Genomic DNA, 26,239 nt, shown 5'->3' on the forward strand with positions numbered 1-26,239 from the left:
AAATTCAGGAATGGCAGTGAATTGAAACAGAGGAAATTTACCAACTGCAATAGCCGCAATGTTGTATACATGATCACATGCCCATGTGGCCTTGAGTACATTGGCATTACGTCGAGACCAGCTAAGATCAGAATTGGTGAACATAAAAGCAATGTTAGATGTAAGAACAGCATGACAAAAATGGCGTCCCACTTCTTATCGGAAACCCATACAGTGAAAGACCTACATTGGACAGTAATAGAACAGCTACCTTCAAAGAATGGTCTTTTTGAGAAGGAACAAAGTTGGGTTTTTTGCTTGGGGACCAACACCAATGGATTGAATGATGATATTCCGTGGAATCAATTAAACTAGAAACTTCTATGTATCCACTTCCCCACAGGGGTCACTATTTCCTACTGAAGAACCACCCATGATGATATGAACTCAGATTACACTGCCCAGTGACGTGTACTTATGACTATCAAAACTATTACTGACATTTGGTTGCCTCTTCCAATGGTTCAATTATCCTTCAATAGAGGTAAATTGTCTTTCTTCGCAAGCCACTACTGGGTTCTATCTGCAAAACCTCTGGTTTATGTACATATTTTTGTATTACTTCTTGTGAGGAATATTGGATTGATTATACAGCATAGCGCTAGTCCATTATTTTTTTTTGAGGCCAGTACCCACCAGGACATGGAACACCCGGTATTCCAACAGAATGCCCAATGTCTATCTTGTCAGCCATTTTTTATGAATAATTTTCCTTGCCACCTATTTTCCTAAAATATTCCCCAAACTTCAAGAATAAAGGTTCACTCAATGCAATTAAATCATGGGCTGAGTTCATAATGATTAACTATCCCAATAGCCAACACATGCGCAGGACGCGTTGCGGGTCGGCGTTTCAGTTTCCAAAAACCGTACCCGAACGTGCATGCGCTGGCAACTACTGTCTTTCTTCCCACACGATCACGGAGAAGACGCCCCTTTCCCAAACCGGGGCCGGATCCAAAAGAAACACTCCAGCTGGCATGTAGTCTTCGGGCCGGCTGTTTTCAATCGACAAGTGATTACCAATTAAGGAAAGTATTTCTACCGGCCCGCCGCGCTCCACATTCAACCACGGATCCGCGGACGGGGCAGTCGTCGAAGGTAGTACCGCCCTACTAGTAAGTAAGGAATAGCCGAGCAAAAATCAAAAAGAGCTCCACTACTGCTACAAAGTTAGTACTCTGTTAGGCGCTAACTGAAGGATGTGTCTTTTTCATCTGCTTATTTTTTCAGAGTGCTATTAAGCACTGGGTCCCTCCGTCACATAGGCTCATGAAGCCATTGGCCATGTTGTAGCAAGTATTTTTTTTCTCCCCTTTTACCCTTTCAAACTTGAGCTTTCACTTACCAAAGAATACCACAGCAACCAGGGGATTTATTATAGAGTGTGTGCTTTATGTTTAATGTTCATGTGTCTGGTATTTGTCCCTTTTTTTCAGGGCATTGCACCGGAATGATTAGGATGACAAATATGTCTAGAGATTGTACATTCACTTTTATAAGTGACGACTCCGACATGATGGATGTCACTATTTAATATCCCATGTACCATTTTTTCTGTGTTCTTTTCCAGGTCCTCATTGCAGGAATTAATGCTTTGGAAACCAGTTTCCATAATAGGCACATTCAGTCTAGTTTCCACATTTTATACATATTTTGCCTGTAATCTAACAGCATTATACAATTTTGATGTCAGTAAGGTGGGGATCGGTGCACCCCGTCCTAAAGAGAAGTTTTACACTTCAAAACATGTAAACGTACACAGGAGGTTGTGTACATTGAATACAAAAGCCCTCCACTACACCCTTTTTAGCAATACCAGCACAGAGGTATATTAAAATTCGTTCTAGCTCTCATGTGCCAGGTATTTTTTAATATTCACGTACCTATTCACATCTGACCCTACCACTCACTTTACCATCAAAACCCTCACGCACCCCACATAGCGATTACATCAGTGCTCCGGCGTAGCCGTTGGTTAGTAGCACAATGTATTCCATAGAGGGATGCGAAGACCCCTATGATGAAGTATGACACCAAGGTCCCTTTTGGTGTGTGAGGGGTAATTAAAGAACACAGTGTGCTCCCCACCACTGTAGGGAACATACTAATAACGTATTTATTTATTTATTTATTTATTTAATTTGTATAGCGCGTTATAACCACCGGGGTCTCTAAGCGCTGTTTGTCCAGATTACGTAGTGGGGTTCGGTATTTACTTGATCTTAACACAACGCCTAGAGGCTACTCCATGCCTGCTTGTATAGTACGGTTTTTAACTTTTTTCTGAAGGATAACAGATTGCATTCCTTCCTTAGTTCTGGGGTCAGTTTGTTCCATAAAACTTGACCTTGTATCCCACTCAGGTGGATTCTATTTGTTTGTAAACTATAGTCAAAATAGTGGCCTGCAGATAAAGTGCAAAAGATGGAATTATGACAAACTCAAAACTGAAGAAAGAATTGGTTCAGACCAACCCGCTAATCTTCACCTCCTTGAGGTGCCAAGTTGAGAAATTTAAACCTCTGCTGATTCTGCATGCTCCTCATCTTGTGGAGGGTTTGCTGAATGATTAGAAGGCCAAATTTCAACAGGTGGCAATGCAGAACCATCAGAGAAAGAAGATGTAGGTCACAAGTGAGATTTAACATTAGTGAGGGCATTGAAAGCGTTCTGGAAATCTCTGTCGAGGATGTGCTGAGTCACTAGGACAGAGTGTATTGAAGAAGTCCTTCTTGGACTCCACGCCATGCTGGAATGCCTGGATTGCGGATTTGATATTCCCTAGCTGATGAGCTCTTGTTTGAATCTTTGCTGAACCTGATCTTCTCCTTCATCACTTCAGTTATATATGCAAGAAAATCATAACTTCCATGGAGACAAAAGTTAGTGTTTCAAATTGCCTTTGTTATGCCCTTGTTAGGGCTCAGTCACCTCTGGGCCTCCTTCAAGTGTGCATGCTAATGTCTCTATCCCAACTTGACTACCTTCAACATCCGTTGATGAACCCCACACACTTGTTAATCAAAAGTCGCTTCAGTGTCATCAAGTTAGTCTTCAACATGCAAGATCTGTGCAGAATGCAAAGAAGTGTTGGGTTGGTTATCTGGGGACAGAATAATTTCTTCTGCTCTTGTCAAGTCAGGAAGAGAATCATTGAGAGCGCCCATGATATCTTGTAAGATCTCATAAAGCAAGGAAGGCAGGTAGGAGTCAAGGTCCAGAGGCAATAGCTGTTGTTCACCAAGATTGTGATTATTTTTAGATAGTCTTTGTGGGTTGTTACTGTCCTCATAGAGTTACAGGTGCCGTCATTTATTATTGGATGGTGTCGTACCACCACAATAAATTGGCAGTGCTCCTCCTCCACCTAACTGAAGTTTTCCCTTCTCTATTTCAAGTTGGAGGAAGTGCAACTTTAAAACTGGAACAGATTCTGCTGGGTCCAGTATTTGAAATTTCTGAGCTTGTGGCCCACCTACCAAGGGACCCGTAGATCACAGTGATGGGCACTGTACTTAATGGGGTGACAATCACTTATTTTCTGTTTCCCACTTGCATGGAATGGCTGATATAGACAGGAGAAATGCTGAATGGTCCTCACATCCAGGAATAAAACTCACTTTCTTTTGGACCCATTACTTTTTGTTCAGAGAAAATAACCTCCCACTTTGCAGTTTGATTTCTCTGAACAAAACTTTTGCTGAGATAGCAGTTTAAACATGGCACATGGTCTGCAAATATAACAATATTTACAATGGCAGTGGTGGTCTGATTGGTAGCACATCTGCTCTTTTAGTGCATTCAATGTGTACAGCCAAGTATTGATGCCCCTCAATGTTACAGAGACTGCACCCCACTACCTAAGGTGCCCAAACACTAGAACCCAGGTAGTTCCAGTGAAAATGTAAAATAAATATATAAACCTTGGCACTCTAGATCAATTCAGATGTCAATTCATAAATCGGTATAACAAATTCGAAATATTGGCGAGAAATCAATTCAGTAGTTGCTGTGTCAATTTTAATATAAAAAATCACCAAATCTTGAATCACAGATTTCAAATTTACAGCATAATAGTAACATAATTAGGAATAGACAGCTTTATGAAAAAAGTCCTCCTTTTTGAGCGTTCAACCGGAAGCCCACACGTGTTTTGTTTCTTTGAAACTTTTTCAAGGCTTCAGTTGTTAAATCCCATAGAAGGCGCCACAACATACGTGGGAGTGTCCAGATCTCTTATGTACAAGTCATCTTTTCTTGTTAAAATTCTAAATGTATAAAAGTTCTCTGTTGAAGCGAAATTAAATGCCACGTGATGTATATGTACAGTTCAATAAGTGCTGTTTACTTGTAAAACGTCGCAAGTTCGTGGGCTATAGTATGCCCTCCATTCTTTTTGTCCACTCACGACATGGTTCTCCCAAATTGTCCTACGCAGAGGACTGCGTAGGACAATTTGGGAGAACCACGTCGTGAGCGGACATAAAGAATAAAGGGCATACTATAGCCCATGAACTTGCAACGTTTTAAAGTCGTCTGCAAATATGCAGTTCAGTGAAGGGAGCCAAAGGTCCCTTGGGGCCCACTCCACAACACTGATACCCCTGCTGGACAGGTGGAGTTTAAGCATGGGCGGATTTTGCAAATTGGCAATCTGCGAAATTGCGTATTTACGGATTTGTAATCCGCAAAATCCGCGAACTCTTGCGAATTTTGCGGATTCCTTTTTTTTTGTGTTCGCAAGTGTTTCTGCCATTTCGCGAGGGTTTTTTACCAGTTCGCAAACGCGAACTTACTGGTCGGGTAGCAACGGTCGCGACCATGTTGTTTCTATGTCTGGTTCATCACAGCACCCTCTGTTTCACCACTGCCACCCTCTGTTTCACCACTGCCACCCTCTGGCTCACCCATGCCACCCTCTGGCTCACCCATGCCACACTCTAGTTCATCACTGTAGATTATGGGGGGAAAAGCACACCTGCCCTGCCTCAACTGACATGAATGAATTAGGGGCTGATTAATGTGTCACTGAATTTGAACTTCCAGGCTGGCAGGTGCTTCCTTATCTGTAATTGCTTTCTGTTGCAGTGTAATTTTTTTAACAGGACCTTTGTTGTATACTTGTAGCTATTCTCTGAGCCTGCTGTGAGGGTCCGAGCAGGGTCATAGAATAGTTGCAAGTAGGCAACTGAACTCTGAAGGGGCCCCTCAGGAAGCACTACAGGGAATGGTTACTAATGATAAGATTGAACTTTTGCACCTGCTGAGTACTTTCAGTTTTGCAAAAATCCAAATATCCAGCAGCATCCACAAAAAGTAATCCTTCCAGGCACTACAGGGAATGGTTACTAATGATAAGATTGAACTTTTGCACCTGCTGAGTGCTTTCAGTTTTGCAAAAATCCAAATATCCAACAGCATCCACAAAAAGTAATCCTTCCAGGTCAAGATCCAAATCAAAGTGACCAGCAAAGAAAGCACTGGGAGGAGCCTGCTAGACAGGAACAGGAAGTTGGAGACTGTGGGGCACTTCCTTCCTCCCAAACCCCCCCCAAAAATGGACTCCTTGCAAAAAAAAAGTGCAGGCAAATGTCAACCTGAGGAGTTATTCTGATAAAAATCATAATTTTCAAGGTTTATGCTGCCTGCTGGTGGATTTCTTGTGCGAAATTGCAAATTTTGCAATCTCGCAATTGCGAGATTGTCGCTGCATGCCGCATCTACGTGTTCGCAATTGTTTACTCCCGCGAAATTGTATAGTTTTCTAGTTGGCAAGTGCGACCAAGCAAAAAATCCGCTTCGCACGGATTTACGAATTTTCTGTAAGTTCGCGAGAGTTCGCGGATTGCGAATTTGCCGAAAATCCGCAAAATCCACGAGCGGAACGGATTTTACGCCCATGCTTAGTGGAGTTCTTTTAGTAGGGTGGACAACCTTCTGCCAGGATTGCAGATGCCATGGCCTCTGCATTCTTGGTGGACCATCAAACCATCTTTCAAGGTTTAATTAGGTCCTAAATGCCAACTTTTTCATAAAGTTAGATATGTTCTTCTAGACTAATACACATCCTTTCAAACATTTATGAGCTCTTAGTCCAAGCCACATATCCAAAAGCTAGAGACATACCGCAATACCCTTTCTTCCTTAGAGTACCAGTTAACTAGGATTGCTACACTCCCTAATATTTCCTTCTGACAATGTGCCATCTAGCCATTCATTTCCCTGTGATCTAGAGGAGGCTAGTTTCCAAAACACACTAAAAACAACTTTAAGATGATGCAAGATTTCAAGGCTCTGCTCTTCCTCAGGTAGCCCTCTTCTCAGGTAGAATTCTTTTTATTAGCTTTTCCGAATTTCCAACAATTTCCTAATTTTCTTGTAATGGGATTGCCAAGATAGAAGTGCAACTTTGCAATGGTTGGTAGAGAGCAGTAAAATAATTCCCCAGAATCTTCCATGATTTGACTTGCTCTGCATTTCAGGATTATGTGTATAGCTACATCCTTTGCAAGGAACATTATTCTATGAGTATTTCAAAATGTGTAAAAGGCTATCTCAGCTGCTGTAACTGTCCTAACCTACCAATGGGTTTGTATATTAACATATTATTTGTAAAGTGCATGTTCACCCCTTGAGGCATCTACATAACAGGTGTTTATTGATGCCAACCAATTTTTATTGACCTCAGAAGGATGAAAGGGTAAATAGGCTTGATGTAATTTGAACCTGTGTCAGTGGGGTCAAACATAGGTTTCTGGATTTGAGTGGGTACATTAGGCCACTGATCCACTAGACCCAGCTCTAAACTATCCCCATAATTTTCCCATGCTCTGTCTTGATATAAATGTCAGCAATTCTTCATATAACTAAACATTCCCAGAAAGCAAGAGTAGTATTCTAGGAGTTTTCCAACATGGCAATAGACTATCTCAGCCCATTGGGTTGTATATTAAAATCAAGTAACCCTTCTGCTCAACAGTAAAAGCCTTAGTAAAACTGCTGTTGTTTCTACCTGTTCATTGTGTGGTGATTTGGTATCAACATCCATCCCCATCCTTGGTATTCCTTAGATAACGGAAGACTGATGTTTCTTTAAGTAACCCTCCATGTCTTCCTGTCTGGAATGCTTGTGGAAGGCATTTGTCCCAAAAGGCTCATTATTTTTCAGGAAGCCCTCAATGAGGGGCATTCACAGATATTCATGAAGAGCTCTTAACCAACAAATCTATTTACAACCACTTCAGGAGTGGAGAGCCTTGAAGAACCAGTTTGTGAGCTTAGCATTATTCAGGCAGAGCTTAAAACTTTTCTGAAAAAATACACCTTTATGCCATTTCTATAAAAAATCCAAGTCCATGAAGGAATTTTATTTGGAGGTTGCACCAATTTATCTAGTTTAGCTGGTGGAGTAAGTACATTTTTATAATTCTGTTATGTAGAGATGTTACAAGCTCTCTACTTAGCATGTCTTACTTCTACACATTATGCATCTAGGCCTCCAAGGCACCGAGCAGAATTGAAGGCATGCTGGGCTATAAGGAAGGTTGCTGGGTTCCTAGGCAGGTTGTACGGATGACCGAGTTAATTTTAAAAGTAGACTTTGAAGAATGACATAAATGTCTATTTTCACACTCTAAGCACTTTGTAAGCAGTACATTTGATACATTGTCCAACATCTTCTTGAAGAATATGATAACATTTTATGACAATATTGAATATGAAGACTTAGGGCCTTATTACGAGTTTAGCCATCCTCCTACAGGACCAACAATGCGACTGTCTCAGGAAGACCGCCAACGCAATACAACGCGATACCTTTACAACGCAAGTCATTACAACGACTTGCGCTACATGGCGCGCTGGACTTAGGAATAGTATGATTTACTATTCCAACTCCAGTGTGTGCAACACTAGTGAAAGTGTTGTAATAGTAGATCATACTATTCCTTATCCTAGAGTGCCATCTAGTGCAAGTCGTTGTAATGTCTTGCTTTGTAAAGGTAGTGCGTTGTGACAACATGGTCATTGTAACAACTGTGTTGTGTTTGCATTGCTGAGTAAAATCTGCAATGTAAACGTTGTTTGCCAACTGTGCCTTCTTTAGGGGAGTTCGGTGTTCCATTCAAGAGCAAGACCTGAAAACTCTGGTCCAATCATTGGCTCTCTCCATACTGGACTGCTGCTTCTCTCTCCTTGCTGGCCTCCCCAAATTGCATTTTCCCCTTTAAAATCCATTCTCCATTCAGCGGCACATTTAGACTATGGGGCCAAAAGAAATTATAATACTACACCCATATTGATTTTTCTTCGCTGGCTTCCCATTGAAGCTAGGTCAATTTAAAAGACTGCCTGCATCACCCATAAACCCATACACTCCACCATCCCTCACTACCTATCCAACAAACCCAAAACAACAGGTGGTTCTAGACCTTCACACAATGCTGAAACTTTTTTGCTAGAACCTCCAACTTTAAAAAAGGAAAGACACACAGCGCAATCCTTCTCTGGCAATGCAACTAGAATTTTGAACTCGCTACCTCCAATTCTTCGGACCACGGCCTCCTTCCGACTTTCAAATCTGAGCTTAAATCATTTCTCTTCCAAAGATACTTCTATGATTAATTCACCTCATCTCAGGTTACACCCATATTGATTTTTCTTCGCTGGCTTCCCATTGAAGCTAGGTCAATTTAAAAGACTGCCTGCATCACCGATAAACTCTTACACACCTACATCCCTCGCTACCTATCCAACAAACCCAATAAATCAGATGGATCTAGACCTTCACTCAATGCTGAAACTTTTTTGCTAGAACCTCCAACTTTAAAAAAGGAAAGACACACAGCGCAATCCTTCTCTGGCAATGCAACTAGAAATTTGGATTCGCTACATCCAATTCTTCGGACCACGGCCTCCTTCTGACTTTCAAATCTGAGCTTAAATTATTTCTCTTTCAAAGATACTTCTATGATTAATTCACCTCATCTCAGGTTATGACCCTGACTGCCATATGACACTCTTGAGTACCTCGTTTTTATGAAGATGTATTCTGTCCTTATACCACCCTATTAACGCCACCTTTTCGTATCTTTTAATCTTGAATATATCTGTAACGTGTTGTTTTGGTACCTTTCACCAGTACCCATAAGTAGTTGCACCTACTTCCATGGTACCCTAATTCATTTTGTAATTGACTTTGTTCTGTTGTAAAGTGCTCTGACAGCTGTGGGTAAAGTTTGCTCTATATTAAAATGCAGAAAATAAATAAATTCCCTGCAATTTCCATTTACTGTGGACTCAATCTAAGTATACCAGGATAGATACTATGCACTTGAGTGCAGATGGCAAATTGTTATAGAAAATACTATATAACTCTGTGCTGGTGGTCAGACTGAAGACGTTAATGTTAAGTTCACCATCATTGCTCTGAAAAAGAACATTTTCAAAATTCCAAAAGACAGTGAATAAAGATAAGATATGGAGTTCTTCCATAAGGAGTTCATCACATTACACACCTTACTATAATGACACCTCATACAAAGCAAAACCAAAAATGTAACCGATGGCTGGCCGGTATCTTTATATAGACTTGAATGGTACATATGTCTAACTGTTTGCACTGTACTTTCAAAACCAAAATAAAGACTGGAAAAAAACATCACAATGTGTACCAGATCATAATGTAAACATCAGCATTACATGGTACCAATAAATACTAAAATATTATCCCAGATAAATTTGATAACCTGCAGCATCTAGGTAAATGCAGATCAAATTCTGTAAATTTCCTTTAACTTTATTATTCAAGCAAATAATGAATTTGTGTAATCATTCACTGCCAATCCTCTCCTAAGTTATAGTGTAACCCACACTTAATGTGTCTCTCTGGTTGCAGGTGTAGAGCACCAACACTTTTATTGGGTACCAGGACACATTTTTCATCATCAGACATAAAAGCAAGCAAGAGTGACAAGCAAATAGAGAAGGAATGAAAAGGGACATGTAAGAGTAAGATAAACAGACAGGAAGCATAAGGTTGTGGAAAAATAAATCTAAGTCTTAGTATACGGCAAGAGTAGCATTCAACAACATTGACATAAGGCTCCTAGGTACAATGTTTAGCCCTTAAAAATGTTGGGGCATATTCACTAGGAGCCATCGCCAAATTAACTGCACCGTATCGCAGCCAAAGTCGTGAAAAATGTACCTACCCATTTACAAGCTGGTGTTAACAGCTCACAGCACCAGTTAACCTGCGATAGCTGCCGCAAAAAACATCGCCACAGAGGACCTCTGCAACTATCGCTAATGAGATGCAGAGTAGGTGTTCCCGTGGAAAAAGCAGCGAAAACACGACACCTCAACATTCACAATGACCAGCCAGATCTGCGATAAGTACATAAAACACGCGATAAGGCGCGTTAGCAGCAGAAAATTAACATCTGCTCTGACCTGGTGTAAAGTCAGATGGCAGCCTGCACCATCGTAATTGAAAGGGCAACAGATACCATGGAGCCACACATCATGCAGCCTGGACACCCAAGAGGGCCACAACACCCACCCGGCACACACACCCCTGGACCACCACAGAGGCAGCGCAGACAAAGACAGCAGCCCCCAAGGAAACGCACCTGCATCACAGGCCCAACATCTGACAATGTCACTGTCCACTACAGGATGAAAGGGACAACCATCCTACACATCCTGGCCATCATCTCCTAACAGGCCTACTGCACCAACACAGCGGACAACCCATCCCACACCTAGCTGCTGGCTGTGCTGCACTCGTTGGCCCCTGGCACACCCCAACCAACACCCGCCAGAGTCAGCTGAGTCTCGCAGCCAGCCACATCCAAGTCCCCCACACATGTCCTGGACATCACTATCACCCTGGCCCCTCCTTCCCCATATGTCCAACACAATATGCAGGAACCACTGGAGACCAAACAAGGACCATATGCTATATCCGGATGCACGCACGTGTTGGGGGCAATCCACTGCACACATAACCCACCTGTGCCCCCTGGTGACACAGCACACAATCAGTGCAACAGGAAGCTCATGTCACACATCAATGTGCAGGCAACATCACAACACCGTGGGACTGTCACCAATGTTGTCTCCAAATACACAGCCAGTGTGCATGATTCCTTCAAGTGCCAAATTAACACCCTACTCGCCTCAACTCAACAACCATGCAATCCACAACTCTGGCAATGCACATGTCACAAAATCACAACCAACATGCACAATATGCCCCCACCAGACACGATAGAACAATTTACAATGGTAACCTGGGCAAGCCGTGAACATGATAAATCAATGGCATGGCACCTCAGCCACACAATAGCCGAATGTGGGGAGAGGTGGCAACCAGGCATGTGTGAAGGATGCAGTAGAACCATGATTGAGAACGTACACAATGCCGAGAGTGGTGGCAATGTGCTAGACAGACCGCAGTATGCAGATCACACCCATATCCACGGCAACATACATCTCTGGTGTATGGAGTGTAGTGGACAGTGGATGCAACCATGTCAGCCCAGCCAGAAGGGGTCCTCGCAGAAATGTTGCCTGTTAAGCCCCCCCGTAAGTGTGATCAGAGTGGGATGGCCCGGCATACGCCAGGCCGTCTTAGGAGTGTGCATAAAAAGCACTTAGCCCTGGGCGTAGTCCTCTGACAGAATTCCCAATGTCTCTGCCAGGGAGGCGCCTCCCACCCCGCCACGAGTCCGATGCTGTCCTCATGAGCTGTGTTGCCTGCGATCCTGTGCGCCTGCTGTACCCCGGCCCGCTGGACCACAAACCCTTCAGGCCCAACCCTGCGCAGCCAGGCCACACTGATCACCAGCCAACACCAATGTGTGTCAAGGAGGGCCCACCACGTGCCTGTGTAACCTCCAAGCCTGAGGCCCGCAACTCTGCCAGCCTCTCAGACCATCGCTGGCACCCTGACACTGGCCCACATTACTCCTTCCTCATTTACATATTCCACCGGTGTCCTCTGCGGCTCAGTAGGTCCCATTTGTGAAACTGTGTCCTGGCTCCTGAATGGCAGTGACCACAAATCCGGGCCAGCGGCCACAGCACCAGAACCCCCGAACAGTGAGACATATTTCCATATGGGCATGTTGCTTCACGTGCTGCCACAAACCCTGTTCACCGACAGCTGGCGAAACATGCTGCCACAAACCCTGTTCAATGCCAGCCGGCGACACGTGCTGCCACAAACCCTGTTCAATGCCAGCCGGCGACATATGCTGCCACAAACCCTGTTCAACGCCAACCGGCAACATGTGCTGCCACAAATCCTGCTCACCGCCAGCCGGCGACACGTGCTGCCAAAAACCCTGTTCAACGCCAGCCAGCAACACATGGATGAGGGTCCAGGACTACCCTGCAGACCAGTAGGTCTCATATCCGGCACCTAGTCGCAAATCACGAATGGCAGAGTCCACACCAGTGGTCGCACGAAGAGGAGTAAGAGGAAGATGGGGCTTAGTCCGGATGAAAGCCGGGTCACAGAGTTAACCGAACAAGTGCTGCCACTGAACCTGAACTACGCAGGCTGGTGGGGCCACCAACCTATGCCGGCGACACTTGGTGAATGGCCCATGCTGACCACTACCTCTGGCCTACACTGCTCTCGGCCTAGGCTGTGATCGAGTAGGTCACAGACTTGGAACTTGGACTAGGGAGCAGTTTTCATACTCATGTAGCTGATACCTTATTGGTGATGGCAACGAGGCTGTCACATTCCACTCCTCCAGTTGCTGCTTCTGGGTAAAATCAAACGTTTCGGCGTCATGCCCTGGAGGTCACCTTCCCCTGTCCCCCGCAACCTTCCGCAATATACACCTCGGACATTGATGGTGACCCACTCAGGTCTCATGGCCCATCTGACTGCATCGCAAGTCACCGTCCCATGGCTGTGTGCCTATGCCGGCCGCATTGCACCCAGGGCCACCAACTCTGTGCTGATCTTGTCCAGGGCCCCTTCTCTGGAGACATTGGATGGCCCCTGAAGCAAAGGCCTTGGGGTCATCAACGCCTTGTCTCTGTGGCCTTTGGCTGTACACAACCTCTGGGCCCAAATGCGTCCCACCAGGGTTCACACACCAAAGCGAGTCCAGACCAGCCTGGATGTCGCATCACCACAGGAGGCACACGCCACCAGCGCAAGGACCACCTCCAACTGCCATCTGCCAGAGTCAAAACGGTGGTTCTGACAGACTTACAGAGTTGATCAGACCTGTTGCGGATGCCATCATCGGCCTGATACCCTGCTCAGCACTCCAGGTGCCAGTGACTCAGTGCAAAACTTTTTCTTCACATGAGCGCGCTCATCTCTAGTGTCCCAACCCCAGAGCACTGAAACTCACGGACACTTTTGTTTGCATGTTGGCAGAGACTCTGTTATGCATGTGTTTTCTGTTTCTGTTGCACTGGTGTCCAATGTTCAAGTGGTTGCCAACACCAGACATTCCGTGCAGAATGGCTTACACTCACCACACACACATCCAGCACAGGCGTTACTGTACATGTGGCCCTGCCAAAAAAGGGGCCAGGCGCATGTGCCCGTAGCCAGTGCAACATGATATCTGCGTTTGTTCATGCGGTCATGTGTGCATGAGGGCCCTGGGCCCTACAACAATACATTGTGCTGTGGACATCGGATGCAGACATGTCACCGAAGGCAGCTGGTTGGAGCTTGGACATGTAGCTTTGCCGTCACCCACTCAATTCGGAAGGGGTTTGGCCAGGGCCGTCATACGCACAGCCAACATGGCTGTATGACTGCTATTTGAGTGCCCCTGGGTGTGATTCTGTGCTGTGATTGTGCATCTGCATGTGTCTCTATGGAAGTGTGGGTCTTCTTAGTGGGGTGTGGGTGGGCCCTGAAGGGTGAGAGGCACCTACGTATATGTCCTGGATCGCATTCCATGGGTTCGGCCCCCACCCACACCAGTTGGGCCACCTCCTTTTGGCGTGCAGACACATGGCATTGGGGTGGCGTGTGTGGGTGGGTGAAGTGTCGTGATCCAGCTGTGCTTGCGGGTGCTTCCTGCTGTGTGGTCTGTTGCAGGCTTGGTGTTCCCCCCTGCGTAGCTTGGCTGGCCGGGCCCTGGTGGGGGTTGCGTAAGATATCCATGGGCTTTTGTAGGGCATCGGTGTCAACAGTGTGGTGGTCCTCCCCGGCATCACTGATATGTTGTATTCTGTTCTCTGCTGAAGGTGTAATTTGCCCCTCTGCGATGTGAAAGGGTGGTGCATGTTGACTTTGTGTATCCTATGGGATTAATATTTCGGAGGATGGGATATCCATCAACGTTGTGACGGAGTAACCCGTCCGCCAAGATCTAAACATGGACCTTAATCCCAGTCGAATCTTTACCTGCAAAAATATCACAACCACTAAATTGCCTTTCTCTGCATCATAAACAAAGGAGTATATTTACTGTACTTAACTTCACTTCAAGTTGCCTAAACTGACCTTGCAATCGGAGGGTAAGGTTAATATAGGAATAGTACTATTTTTGCAAGTCGCTATTTCGAACCTGATATAGTGCTAGAGCATCTTGCAATCCACCGAGTCGGGTCTTGAAAAATTCTTCTACTTCTTTGTATTTAAAAAAAAGCTTTTAGGAATATTTTAATTGAAACATTTATGCATATTTTATATTTACAAAACATACTGAATCTCTTCACAGATAACCTTTGCACACCATGAAAAATGTTGTGCCTCCTGAGACGGTTCTTGATGAATCCCTTAGATAAACTTTTAGTTTTGGCTTCTCCGCATCTAAAAGGTTGTGCATGCCAGGTTGAGCAATATATTCATACTAACTGCCTGTGATGAGCTTTGGCTTGGTAATATTTTGAAAATGTAAAGCTAATTAGCATTTCTATGAATTTCATAATATTACTTCTTATGTACGGTTTAAATTGGGCTGAGCGCATTAGGTGACATTCCAAGCAAACATTAATAGGAATGACATTTAGTAACATAGTCACAAGTGTATCTTTATGTCTTTGACTGAACTCATAGCAAGAGACTGATAAATATTGTATAACTAACGTCTCTTCAGTGTGGTGGTACAGTAAGGCCCAAAGATTAAAATACTGACCCATACCATCCACCTATGCCATTATGGATCTGTATTGCTTATAATATATATCTCTTTCTTTTGTCCTACTGTAATCAAGTCGCTCGCTGATTTTGGAACGGTATTGATTCTTGTATATATCCATGGCTTTGGTCCCACTATTGTCATTTCCCTAACCTCCATCCTTGTATTTTGCCTATGCCATCCTGTACGTAACTTATTTTCCCTGTAAAGCGCTCTGAAACCCTAAGGGGTCATGTTTGCACTATATAAAACCTCAAATAAATAAATGTACACAGCGTACCCACCTGAATATACTGTTACTGTCAGTAATTTCGTGTAGAATTGGGAATAAAATGATGAAAACCTCACATTGGAATATATCGAGAAGCATTGGGCCTGACTCACAAAGGGCCTCTCCTCTCACGGAGGAGGCACTGCTGTCGTGGGGGAGTCTCTTTCTCTCAGGGCAGAAGCTCCGCAGTGAGAATTTTAATTGCAGAATTTCCGCCCCAAGTGTGGAAACTCCCCCTCCACCATGAGTATGGAGGCACTTTGTGAATCAGGCCCTCTGTCTATAGCAACATAAAAGAAACCCTTTATTTTCAGAGGTCTGCAAAGAGCGGATAAAGCCTGTCATTAACTGTTCCTTCCCAGTATGGCCTTCTGTAATAGAGCGACATCTCACTCACCTTTGCCACTCCATATTTTTGGAAAAGGAATAACAAATGTGACATTTGAACACTTTATTCCTACCAGGTAAATAAATATGTTATTCTTTTGCTGAGTCCATGTTATTAGATGGTAAAATAACTAGCAGTATCCAAAACTATAACGAGTGTGGCAAAGTCAATAGGTCTTGCCTTTGGGACCTGTTAGCTTTGTATATGCTTTTTAGTGATACTCTGCACCCTGGGCACTTACAAACATTTTCACAGGAGCCAAGAATTATGAACTGCGGTGTACATGCTGTGGACTGCATGTCATGGAGTTATTTTGAGGGTTTCATTCTTTACTGCCCTCAATATTATGCCCGTAATCTCTAGAAGAGTCACAGATTTGACAATACTGTGCTAACCCTTATGTGCTTGCTATCGCTACCTTTAGCAAGTCATATGTGAAAAAGAAGTAACTTGGATATTGGATTGGAATACAATTAATATTTAGGCCTCACAATCTCCATATTCCTTTAGTTGTGTATCTGTAAACATTTGCAAATGCTTAGATACAGCCTCAGTTAAGTTAGCAAGTGCTATAAAAAAACTGCCTTGTCGAGACTTGCAATTTAAGTGTTGCTGATAAAAGGACCATATTGGGTAGCTTTAACTGTCTTTTGTCATGTCAGTGCACACACATCCTTCATTGCTTTGGATTATATCGATGTGAAGTTTTAGATTCTTGTGAAAAGCCCTTTAATGTGCCCCTGCAATGTTTTCAGCAAACCCTATTGGAATCTAATATGATAGTTTGTTGAGATCTGAATTACAGATTATAATCCAGTAATCTGAATATAAATTTCACTGATGAAGACCACTTTTTCTCAGTCCTTGAGTGTTAAATATAATACTGAAGTAAAACTTAAGAAGTGTGTGCCAGCTATTTGAGCAAATGCTATTTATATTTAGCCTTTGTAAGAAATTGGGTTACAGGTTGACTGGGGTGAGATCCCTGGTCAAGCAAAAGCCACAATCCCTTGAATGGTAAACCACAAAAAGGCACTATATTCACCTGTGCTTAACCTCAGGTCGCTTAGCACAAAAAGCAGTCAGGCTTAACTTGGAGGCAATTTGTAAAGTATTAGTATTAATGCAACACACAAATGGTAATAAAGTAAAAATACAACACAAGAAAAATGCCTCACCAATCTAGAAAAATAGAGTACATGTTAACAAATGATTTAATACCTAAATGACAAAAATCCAATCAGTAGAATTTTTAAGTTTTTAGTAAAAACTATTGCCAAAAAGATCAAAGTACAAAGTACCAACTGCAGACATCTAGCCACTTGACTGGGTCATAGTCGAAATATGTGGTGACCGCAATGGAGTGCGGTTCGGATATGTAGGAAGCTGGAGTATTATGTAGTGATGCTGGTTAGGCTTCACGATGCAATACTGTCACAAGCCTCAAAGATGGACCTTGGATTCACACCAACTAATCCTTAGCTCAGTCCTGGTAGTGTGGCAAAGAGCAGTCAGGCTTTACTAGAGGAACATGTGTTAAGCATTTCAGAGTCCCAACATGGACAATAAATAATTGACACAACTCAAGAAGAATCCGACACCAATTTATAAAAATAGAGTGTATTTTTACCTTAATTCAGACACCAAAATGAACAGCATACAATACATATATTCAGAGGTATACATTTTAATAGCAATATAAAATTAGTGGAAAATAATAGAGTGAAAATTTAACATTGTAGTCAATGGGAAAAACCACTGGTGACAATCGTCACTTGCAGGTTGAGTTGGGTGGTACCCTTGCATGATAAAGGTGATGTGGGCCCCAGAACCAAGCCACAACAGTAAGTTCAATTTTACCTGGCCTGTGGAGACCGGATGCAGAGTTGTCGTGGCTGTCCCTGGTGCTGAACAGGATCTAAGGGGAGAGCTGTTTTTACAGCTGAAACTGTGCTGCGGGGGAAAAAGTAGCAAAAACACAACAACGCTGTGGTTGCTGACATCGATCAAAGGTCGATAGTGTTCACTCTAGGTGCAGTGTCGAGAGAGGGGATCGGTTGCCAGACTATCGCCCAACAGACTTTGCTGCTGTAATCTTTTCAAAAAGGTACTTTGACATCCGGTAGCCTTTGGGAACATAGTCGCTGCCTGTAACTTTATGGAAAGCAGGACTACAATTTCCACAACGCAATAGTCCATCTGGATTTAGCTATCTCACAGAGGACCCAATGGCCATCAATTCTTCGGATCCGGAGTGCTGTTTTACCTGAAGTTTGCAGGGGACTAATGCCATTAGTCCAGGGGAGTCTGATGGTTCTTCAGAGCATCCCTCTTTTGCTTTGTGCAAGTCCTGTTGTTGCAGAAACGGGTCTCTCCTTTTGTCCTATTATTCAGGTTGTTCAGAAAGGAGGTTCTGGTGTCAGGGATAGCCATAAAATCCTAGATTTAAGGTGTGTTAGGGGTGTGGGTGTAAGTGGACAATGGGCTGCTTCACCCAGCGGCTAAGCTGCCCCTGAGGTGACCACATCAAGGTGTATATGTCACATTTTCTTCCCAGAACCCTCTATTCTGCCACTTCTAAAAATGACAGAACCCTTTTTTCAGTGTACAGACGGGCTGCCCTCCTGGAGGTGTGGCTAGCCCTATAGGGGTGTACACCACCTTGACTATCTAATTTCCTGCCTGCCCAGGTGCAAGTGTGCCTGGGGAGGACTGTTTCCTCCTCTGGGCGTCAGTCCTTGTAGCTCCCTGCCTTGATGTGCCACTTCACTAGCCTTCCTGAGAGGGAGGAGATGTGACCTCCTTCCTGCCTGACTCCTGGGAGTGATCACACTACCTGACAGGAGGTCCAAATCCTATCTTGGTGGTAATAAGCATGGGCTGGCAGCCAGAGCACAGAGATTCTGGGGCAACCAGGTGGCCAACCTTAAGGTAGCCACCTGGGTGCATACAACATCACCCTCGACCTGAGATTCATGCCAGGGATAAGACAGCACATTGTTTGATAGCAAACATGACATATATAGGCGGTACCATAACGGAGCTGCCAACCACAGGTTTACCAGGGTGCCAGCCCGTGTTATCCTATTAGCCGTCTATCATATAGAGTGTCCCTAATGGTAAATGGCACTATAAGGATATATATGGCACTCATGTGTCACACCTCTAATATACTGTGCCCTTCCTCCTTCGATTTAAGAGTCCTTCCTTAGGGGTGACTATTAAAGGCAGTGCATTGACTCTGCCCCATATGGTGACAGCAGAGTTGAGTTAGAGCAGTTTACACTGCTCCTGCACTCTGCAATGGCACACCTGCTGTCAGTAATTTACTTGGGTCACCCAGGGTGACACAAACTGTGCTGCAGGCCCTGGGGAGCCCTTTACCACCCATGCCCTGGGTAGCCATGGTACCATATACTAAAGACTTATAAAGCTGGTAAAGTCCTTGTCAATTGGGGTTGCCAATTTATATATAACAGTTTTAGCAAGTGAGCACTGGCACTGGGGTCTGGGCTGTAGACTCCAGTGTACTATAAGAGTCATAACTTCAGCACTGGAGCAAAATGTGGGGGTGTGGCCACGCAAAAAGGGCACTTTCCTACAGGATTCAAGAAGTTTATTGGACCTGTTCAGTGCTTACCTTCGGTGTAAGAAGAATTTTCAAGAAAACATTTCTTGGAAGGTAATGTTCCGCTGGGCAAGGCTACAGGCGGTGTCTGAGAAGGGTGCGTTATCAGTGGAGAGTCTTGGGCTGAAGCCACAGTGAAGATTTCTGCATTCAGACGTAGTCTCTTTTTTGGATTGGCGAAATTCTCCAGTAGGACAAGGCTGTAGCTGAAGACAATTCCAGGGGCTCGAATACCCTTTTAGTGGAGGACAAACTGAACAGGAATTTCTGTTGCAGAAAAGAATGTAGCCAGAGTAGCGGAGAAGTCAGTCCGATGGGTGATGGACCTTTGGTGCATAGACAAGCAGGTTGGTCCCATTTTCCTCCTGGTTCCCAGAGTAGTTTTTAACCAAAAATATTCCAAGACCACAATTTGGATTTTGGCTATCTGGGAGCCTTTAGCACCACAGCCAGAGGTCCAAGACTGGTGGGGCGACACTTGGGGGTTCAGGAGTCGCTCAGACTGAGCCCAGGAGCAGGTCCAAGATGGTGGGAGACTTTTGTGTCCCTGTGACTCGGAACAGGAGACCAGCAAACCAGCCCTTGGAGTGACTCTCGTAGTCCTGGGTGCAGGCGAAGATGCAGGGCTCAAACAGCAGGGCTTGCCTCTGAGATTTTAGGGCAGGCTCTAGGCAGCAAAGCAGTCATTTCATATACAGCAAAGCAGTCTTGCAGAGTGCACAGCAAGTCACACCAGCAGACAGTCATCTGAAAGTCATCCACAGGTCCAGGAGTGAACCGAAGTGTGGGTCTAAGGGTCCTAATTTTATACCTGGTGACCTTTCTATAAAAGGTGGGAGACGCTCCTAGAAAAGTCCATTTAAAGTGTATGGCATTTCCAGACTCCCCTGCCCTGGATCCAAGCTATCTGCAGTGACAATCTGGCGGTGATAAGTCCTTTGTGTGAAGGCAGAGCACAGCCTATTCAGTTGCAAGTGGAGCACTGCTCAGCAACCCCCCATCCTGCCGGCAGAAGACCCATTCAGGCACAGCTAATCCCTCTATTGTGTAACTGTCTGGGAGAAATTCACAAAGTCTTTTTGTCAGTTAAACCCAGTCATATGACCCAAGACAGGCTGCTGACACAAATGGAATAAGGTCAGGAAAAAGCCAGTTTTTTAAAAGTGGCATTTTCAATGTTGATATGTAAAATCCAACTTTACCATTAAAGTGGATTTTTCATTACAATTTCATTGATCGCAAACATGATCTGGCTACCTGATCCTAATCAAAAGTTAGCACTTATTAAATGCATTAAGACAACCCAGTATTATCCTATGGGACAGGTAGGCCTCACAATAGTTAAAAATGAATTTAGGAGCTTTTCACTACCAGGACATGTAAACCTTAAAAGTACTCATCCCACCTTTTATTACAATGCAGACTGCCCTATGGGCTACCTACGGCCTACTTAGGGGTGACCTGTATGCAAAAAAGGGGAGTTTAATGCTTGGCAAGGGGTTTGTATTGTCAAGTCGAATTGGCAGTTGAAATCTACATTTAGGTTGCAATGGCATGCCTGGGGTGAGGGATAAAAAAATAGATTTCCCATGCTTAAGGAGCATCGGACCAATATTATGTTAGCATGATGCATCTATACGTACCCTCTTTTGCTAAAACTATATGTATATATTTTGTATGCGCTTGCAGGGGGGAAACGTTTATTTGCTCTTTGCGTATCTATTGTTAAAAGAGTAGGCCGAGAACCATACAGACGCCATTTTTTGCACCTATGCTCGAACACGGGCTGTGATCACGTGTTAGTCTCCGGCAGTTGTCAAGCCCTAGTTCATCTGAATTACTAGGAGCAGCTGAACGTAGGTTGTCTACTCGACTGTCCTGAGACTCAAGGTCGCATCTGGCTTTGGGTACGATAAGCGCATTCCTGGAGGCGCTGTGCCTACACTCCCTGGCACCAAGACGAAAGGGAGTCACTCCTTCTGACCTTCCCAGTAATAAATAGTTGAGCTTTGAACTAATCATGTGTGCCATATATGGTCCTTTCCTGGAGCTCGAGGATACATCGGGCCCCTAATCAAAAGAAAACAATACCAAATTAAATGAAAACAAGAAAACAAATTGGAATAAAAATAATGAAATATAAATCACTTATGGTGTACATTTGAAACTTAATAAATGCCTAATGAATATAATCATTTAAGAACACAGGTGGTCTGCAATGTCTAACACTTCTTGGTAACACCACAATTTGACTTGACCCCCTTGGAATCTCTGGTCTACCGCCACCTCTCTTATGGACCATGGATACCTTGCTGTTAGTTATACACACTGACAGACTAAAATCTTCATCAGACATCAACCTGAAGCCTCTACATCATTGTTTCCCTTTACTCACATAATATTCATTACATATCTGACACAAAACTGACCTTTTAGTTTTCTAATTCTCTGCATTCTCCAGAACCACTGTGTGGCGATGGACATGTTTTACTTTTCATGGTCCTCTGAACTTCCTCAGCCCACCTCTATGCTGTCCGCTTCTAACCTTCGCCCAATCGCCTTCCTTGAACCACCCAGAAACCTTGTCCTTTCCTTTACCTTCCTGACCATCTTGCCTCAGCCATTCCTTCATGCATGCTGGAACCAATTTTGTCCCTGGAAACCTAGCATGCATCATCTCAAACTTAGGGTAACGTCATGCTTGTTGGTACTGTAAGCCACACCTTCTCCATAACCATTTTTTTCACATCCTGTTCATTCATCACAGCCATATGGATTGTACCCTTGATCATTCTGTTTGCCCTCTCCACAATGTCATTGACTTGTGGATTGCATAAGGTGATGTGGGCCCCAGGACCAAGCCACAACAGTCAGTTCAATTTTACCTGGCCTGTGGAGACCAGATGCAGAGTTGTCGTGGCTGTCCCTGGTGCTGAACAGGAGCTAAGGGGAGAGCTGTATTTACAGCTGAAACTTTGCTGCGGGGGAAAAAGATGCAAAAACACAACAACGCAGTGGTTGCTGACATCGATCAAAGGTCGATAGTGTTCACTCTAAAAGCAGTGTCGAGAGAGGGGATCGGTTGCCAGACTATCGCCCAACAGACTTGGCAGCTGTAATCTTTACAAAAAGGTACTTTACATCCGGTAGCCGTTTGAAACACAGTAGCTGCCTGTAACTTTATGGAAAGCAGGACTACAGTTTCCACAGCGCAATAGACCATCTGGATTTAGCTATCTCACAGAGGACCCAATGGCCATCAATTCTACGGATCCGGAGTGTTCTTTTACCAGAAGTTTGCAGGGGACTAATGCCATTAGTTCAGGGGAGTCTGATGGTTCTTCAGAGTATTCCTCTTTTGCTTTGTGCAAGTCCTGTTGTTGCAGAAACGGGTCTCTCCTTTTGTCATCTGATGCAGGTTGTTCAGAAAGGAGGTTCTGGTGCCAGGGATAGCCATAAAATCCTAGATTTAAGGGTGTTAGGGGTGTGGGTGTAAGTGGACAATGGGCTGCTGCACCCAGTGGCTAAGCTGCCCCTGAGGTGACCACATCAAGGTGTATAGGTCACATTTTCTACCCAGAACCCTCTATTTGCCACTTCTAAAAATGACAGAACCCTTTTTTCAGTGTACAGATGGGCTGCCCTCCTGGAGGTGTGGCTAGCCCTATAGGGGTGTACACCACCTTGACTATCTAATTTCCTGCCGTCCCAGGTGCAAGTGTACCTGGGGGAGGACTGTTTCCTCCTCTGGGCGTCAGTCCTTGTAGCTCCCTGCCTTGATGTGCCACTTCACTAGCCTTCCTGGAAGGGAGGAGATGTGACCTCCTTCCTGCCTGACTCCTGGGAGTGATCACACTGCCTAACAGGAGGTCCAAATCCTATCTTGGTGGTAATAAGCATGGGCTGGCAGCCAGAGCACAGAGATTCTGGGGCAACCAGGTGGCCAACCTTAAGGTAGCCACCTGGGTGCATACAACATCACCCTCGACCTGAGATTCATGTCAGGGATAAGACAGCACATTGTTTGATAGCAAACATGACATATATAGGCGGTACCATAACGGAGCTGCCAACCACAGGTTTACCTGGGTGCCAGCCCGTGTTATCCTATTAGCCGTCTATCATATAGAGTGTCGCTAATGGTAAAGGGCACTATAGGTATATAAATGGCACTTATGTGTCACACCTCTAATATACTGTGCCCTTCCTCCTTCGATTTAAGAGTCCTTCCTTAGGGGTGACTATTAAAGGCAGTGCATTGACTCTGCCCCATATGGTGACAGCAGAGTTAAGTTAGAGCAGTTTACACTGCTCCTGCAGTCTGAAATGGCAAACCTGCTGTCAGTAATTTACTTGGGTCACTCAGGGTGACACAAACTGTGCTGCAGGCCCTGGGGAGCCCTTTACCACCCATGCCCTGGGTAGCCATGGTACCATATACTAAAGACTTATAAAGCAGGTAAAGTCCTTGTCAATTGGGGTTGCCAATTTATATATAACAGTTTTAGCAAGAAAGCACTGTCACTGGGGTCTGGGCGGTAGACTCCAGTGTACTATCAGAGTCATAACCTTCAGCACTGGAGCAAAATGTGAGGGTGTGGCCACGCAAAAAGGGCACTTTCCTACAGGATTCAAGAAGTTTATAGGACCCGTTCAGTGCTTACCTTCGGTCTAAGAAGAATTTTCAAGAAAACATTTCTGGGAAGGTAATGTTCCGCTGGGCAAGGCTACAGGCGGTGTCTGAGAAGGGAGCGTTATCAGTGGAGAGTCTTGGGCTGAAGCCACAGTGAAGATTTCTGCATTCAGACGTAGTCTCTTTTTGGATGGCGAAATTCTCCAGTGGGACAAGGCTGTAGCTGAAGACAGTTCCAGGGGCTCGAATACCCTTTCAGTGGAGGACAAACTGAACAGGAATTTCTGTTGCTGAAAAGAATGTAGCCAGAGTAGCGGAGAAGTCAGTCCGATGGGTGATGGACCTTTGGTGGATAGACAAGCAGGTTGGTCCCATTTTCCTCCTGGTTCCCAGAGTAGTATTTAACCAAAAATATTCCAAGACCACAATTTGGATTTTGGCTATCTGGGAGCTTTTAACACCATAACCAGAGGTCCAAGACTGGTGGGGCAACACTTGGGGGTTCAGGAGTCCCTCAGACTGAGCCCAGGAGCAGGTCCAAGATGGTGGGAGACTTTTGTGTCCCTGTGACTCGGAAGAGGAGACCAGCAAACCAGCCCTTGGAGTGACTCTCGTAGTCCTGGGTGCAGGTGAAGATGCAGGGCTCAAACAGCAGGGCTTGCCTCTGAGGTTTTAAGGCAGGCTCTAGGCAGCAAAGCAGTCTTTCCAGATACAGCAAAGCAGTCTTGCAGAGTGCACAGCAAGTCACACCAGCAGACAGTCATCTGAGAGTCATCCACACGTCCAGGAGTGAACGGAAGTGTGGGTCTAAGGGTCCTAATTTTATACCTGGTGACCTTCCTATAAAAGGTGGGAGACACTCCTAGAAAAGTCCATTTAAAGTGTATGGAATTTCCAGACTCCCCTGCCCTGGATCCAAGCTGTTTGCAGTGACAATATGGCGGTGATAAGTCCTTTGTGTGAAGGCAGAGCACAGCCTATTCAGTTGCAAGTAGAGCACTGCTCAGCTCCGCCCCATCCTGCCAGCAGAAGACCCATTCAGGCACACCTAATCCCTCTATTGTGTAACTGTCTGGGAGAAATTCACAAAGTCTAACTGTCAGTTACACCCAGTCATATGACCCAAGACAGGCTGCTGACACAAATGGAATAAGGCCAGGAAAATGCCAGTTTTTTAAAAGTGGCATTTTCAATGTTGATATGTAAAATCCAACTTTACCATTAAAGTGGATTTTTCATTACAATTTCATTGATCGCAAACATGATCTGGCTACCTGATCCTAATCAAAAGTTAGCACTTATTAAATGTATTAAGACAACCCAGTATTATCCTATGGGACAGGTAGGCATCACAGTAGTTAAAAACGAATTTAGGAGCTTTTCACTACCAGGACATGTAAACCTTAAAAGTACTCATCCCACCTTTTAATGCAATGCATACTACCCTATGGGCTACCTACTGCCTACTAAGGGGTGACCTGTATGCAAAAAAGGGGAGTTTAATGCTTGGCAAGGGGTTTGTATTGTCAAGTCGAATTGGCAGTTGAAATCTACATTTAGGTTGCAAAGGCATGCCTGGGGTGAGGGATAAAAAAATAGATTTCCCATGCTTAAGGAGCATCGGACCAATAATATGTTAGCCTGATGCATCTAAACGTACCCTCTTTTGCTAAAACTATATGTATATATTTTGTATGCGCTTGCAGGGGGGAAACGTTTATTCACTCTTTGCATATCTATTGTTAACAGAGTAGGCCGAGAACCATACAGACGCCATTTTTTGCACCTATGCTCGAACACGGGCTGTGATCACGTGTTAGTCTCCGGCAGTTGTCAAGCCCCAGTTCATCTGAATTACTGGGAGCAGCTGAACGTAGGCTGTCTACTCGACTGTCCTGAGACTCAAGGTCGCATCTGGCTTTGGGTACGATAAGCGCATTCCTGGAGGCGCTGTGCTTACACTCCCTGGCACCAAGATGAAAGGGAGTCACCCCTCCTGACCTTCCCAGTAATAAATAGTTGAGCTTTGAACTAATCATGTGTGCCATATATGGTCCTTTCCTGGAGCTCGAGGGCCAACTGGTGTTTTTCCTTTTACAGTGATTATATGTGTTGAACTTAAAAGTATATAACCTCATGTTTGAAT

The sequence above is a fragment of the Lissotriton helveticus genome, chromosome 12, assembly GCF_964261635.1.
Source record: "Lissotriton helveticus chromosome 12, aLisHel1.1, whole genome shotgun sequence".
In the NCBI taxonomy this organism is placed as follows: Eukaryota; Metazoa; Chordata; class Amphibia; order Caudata; family Salamandridae; genus Lissotriton; species Lissotriton helveticus.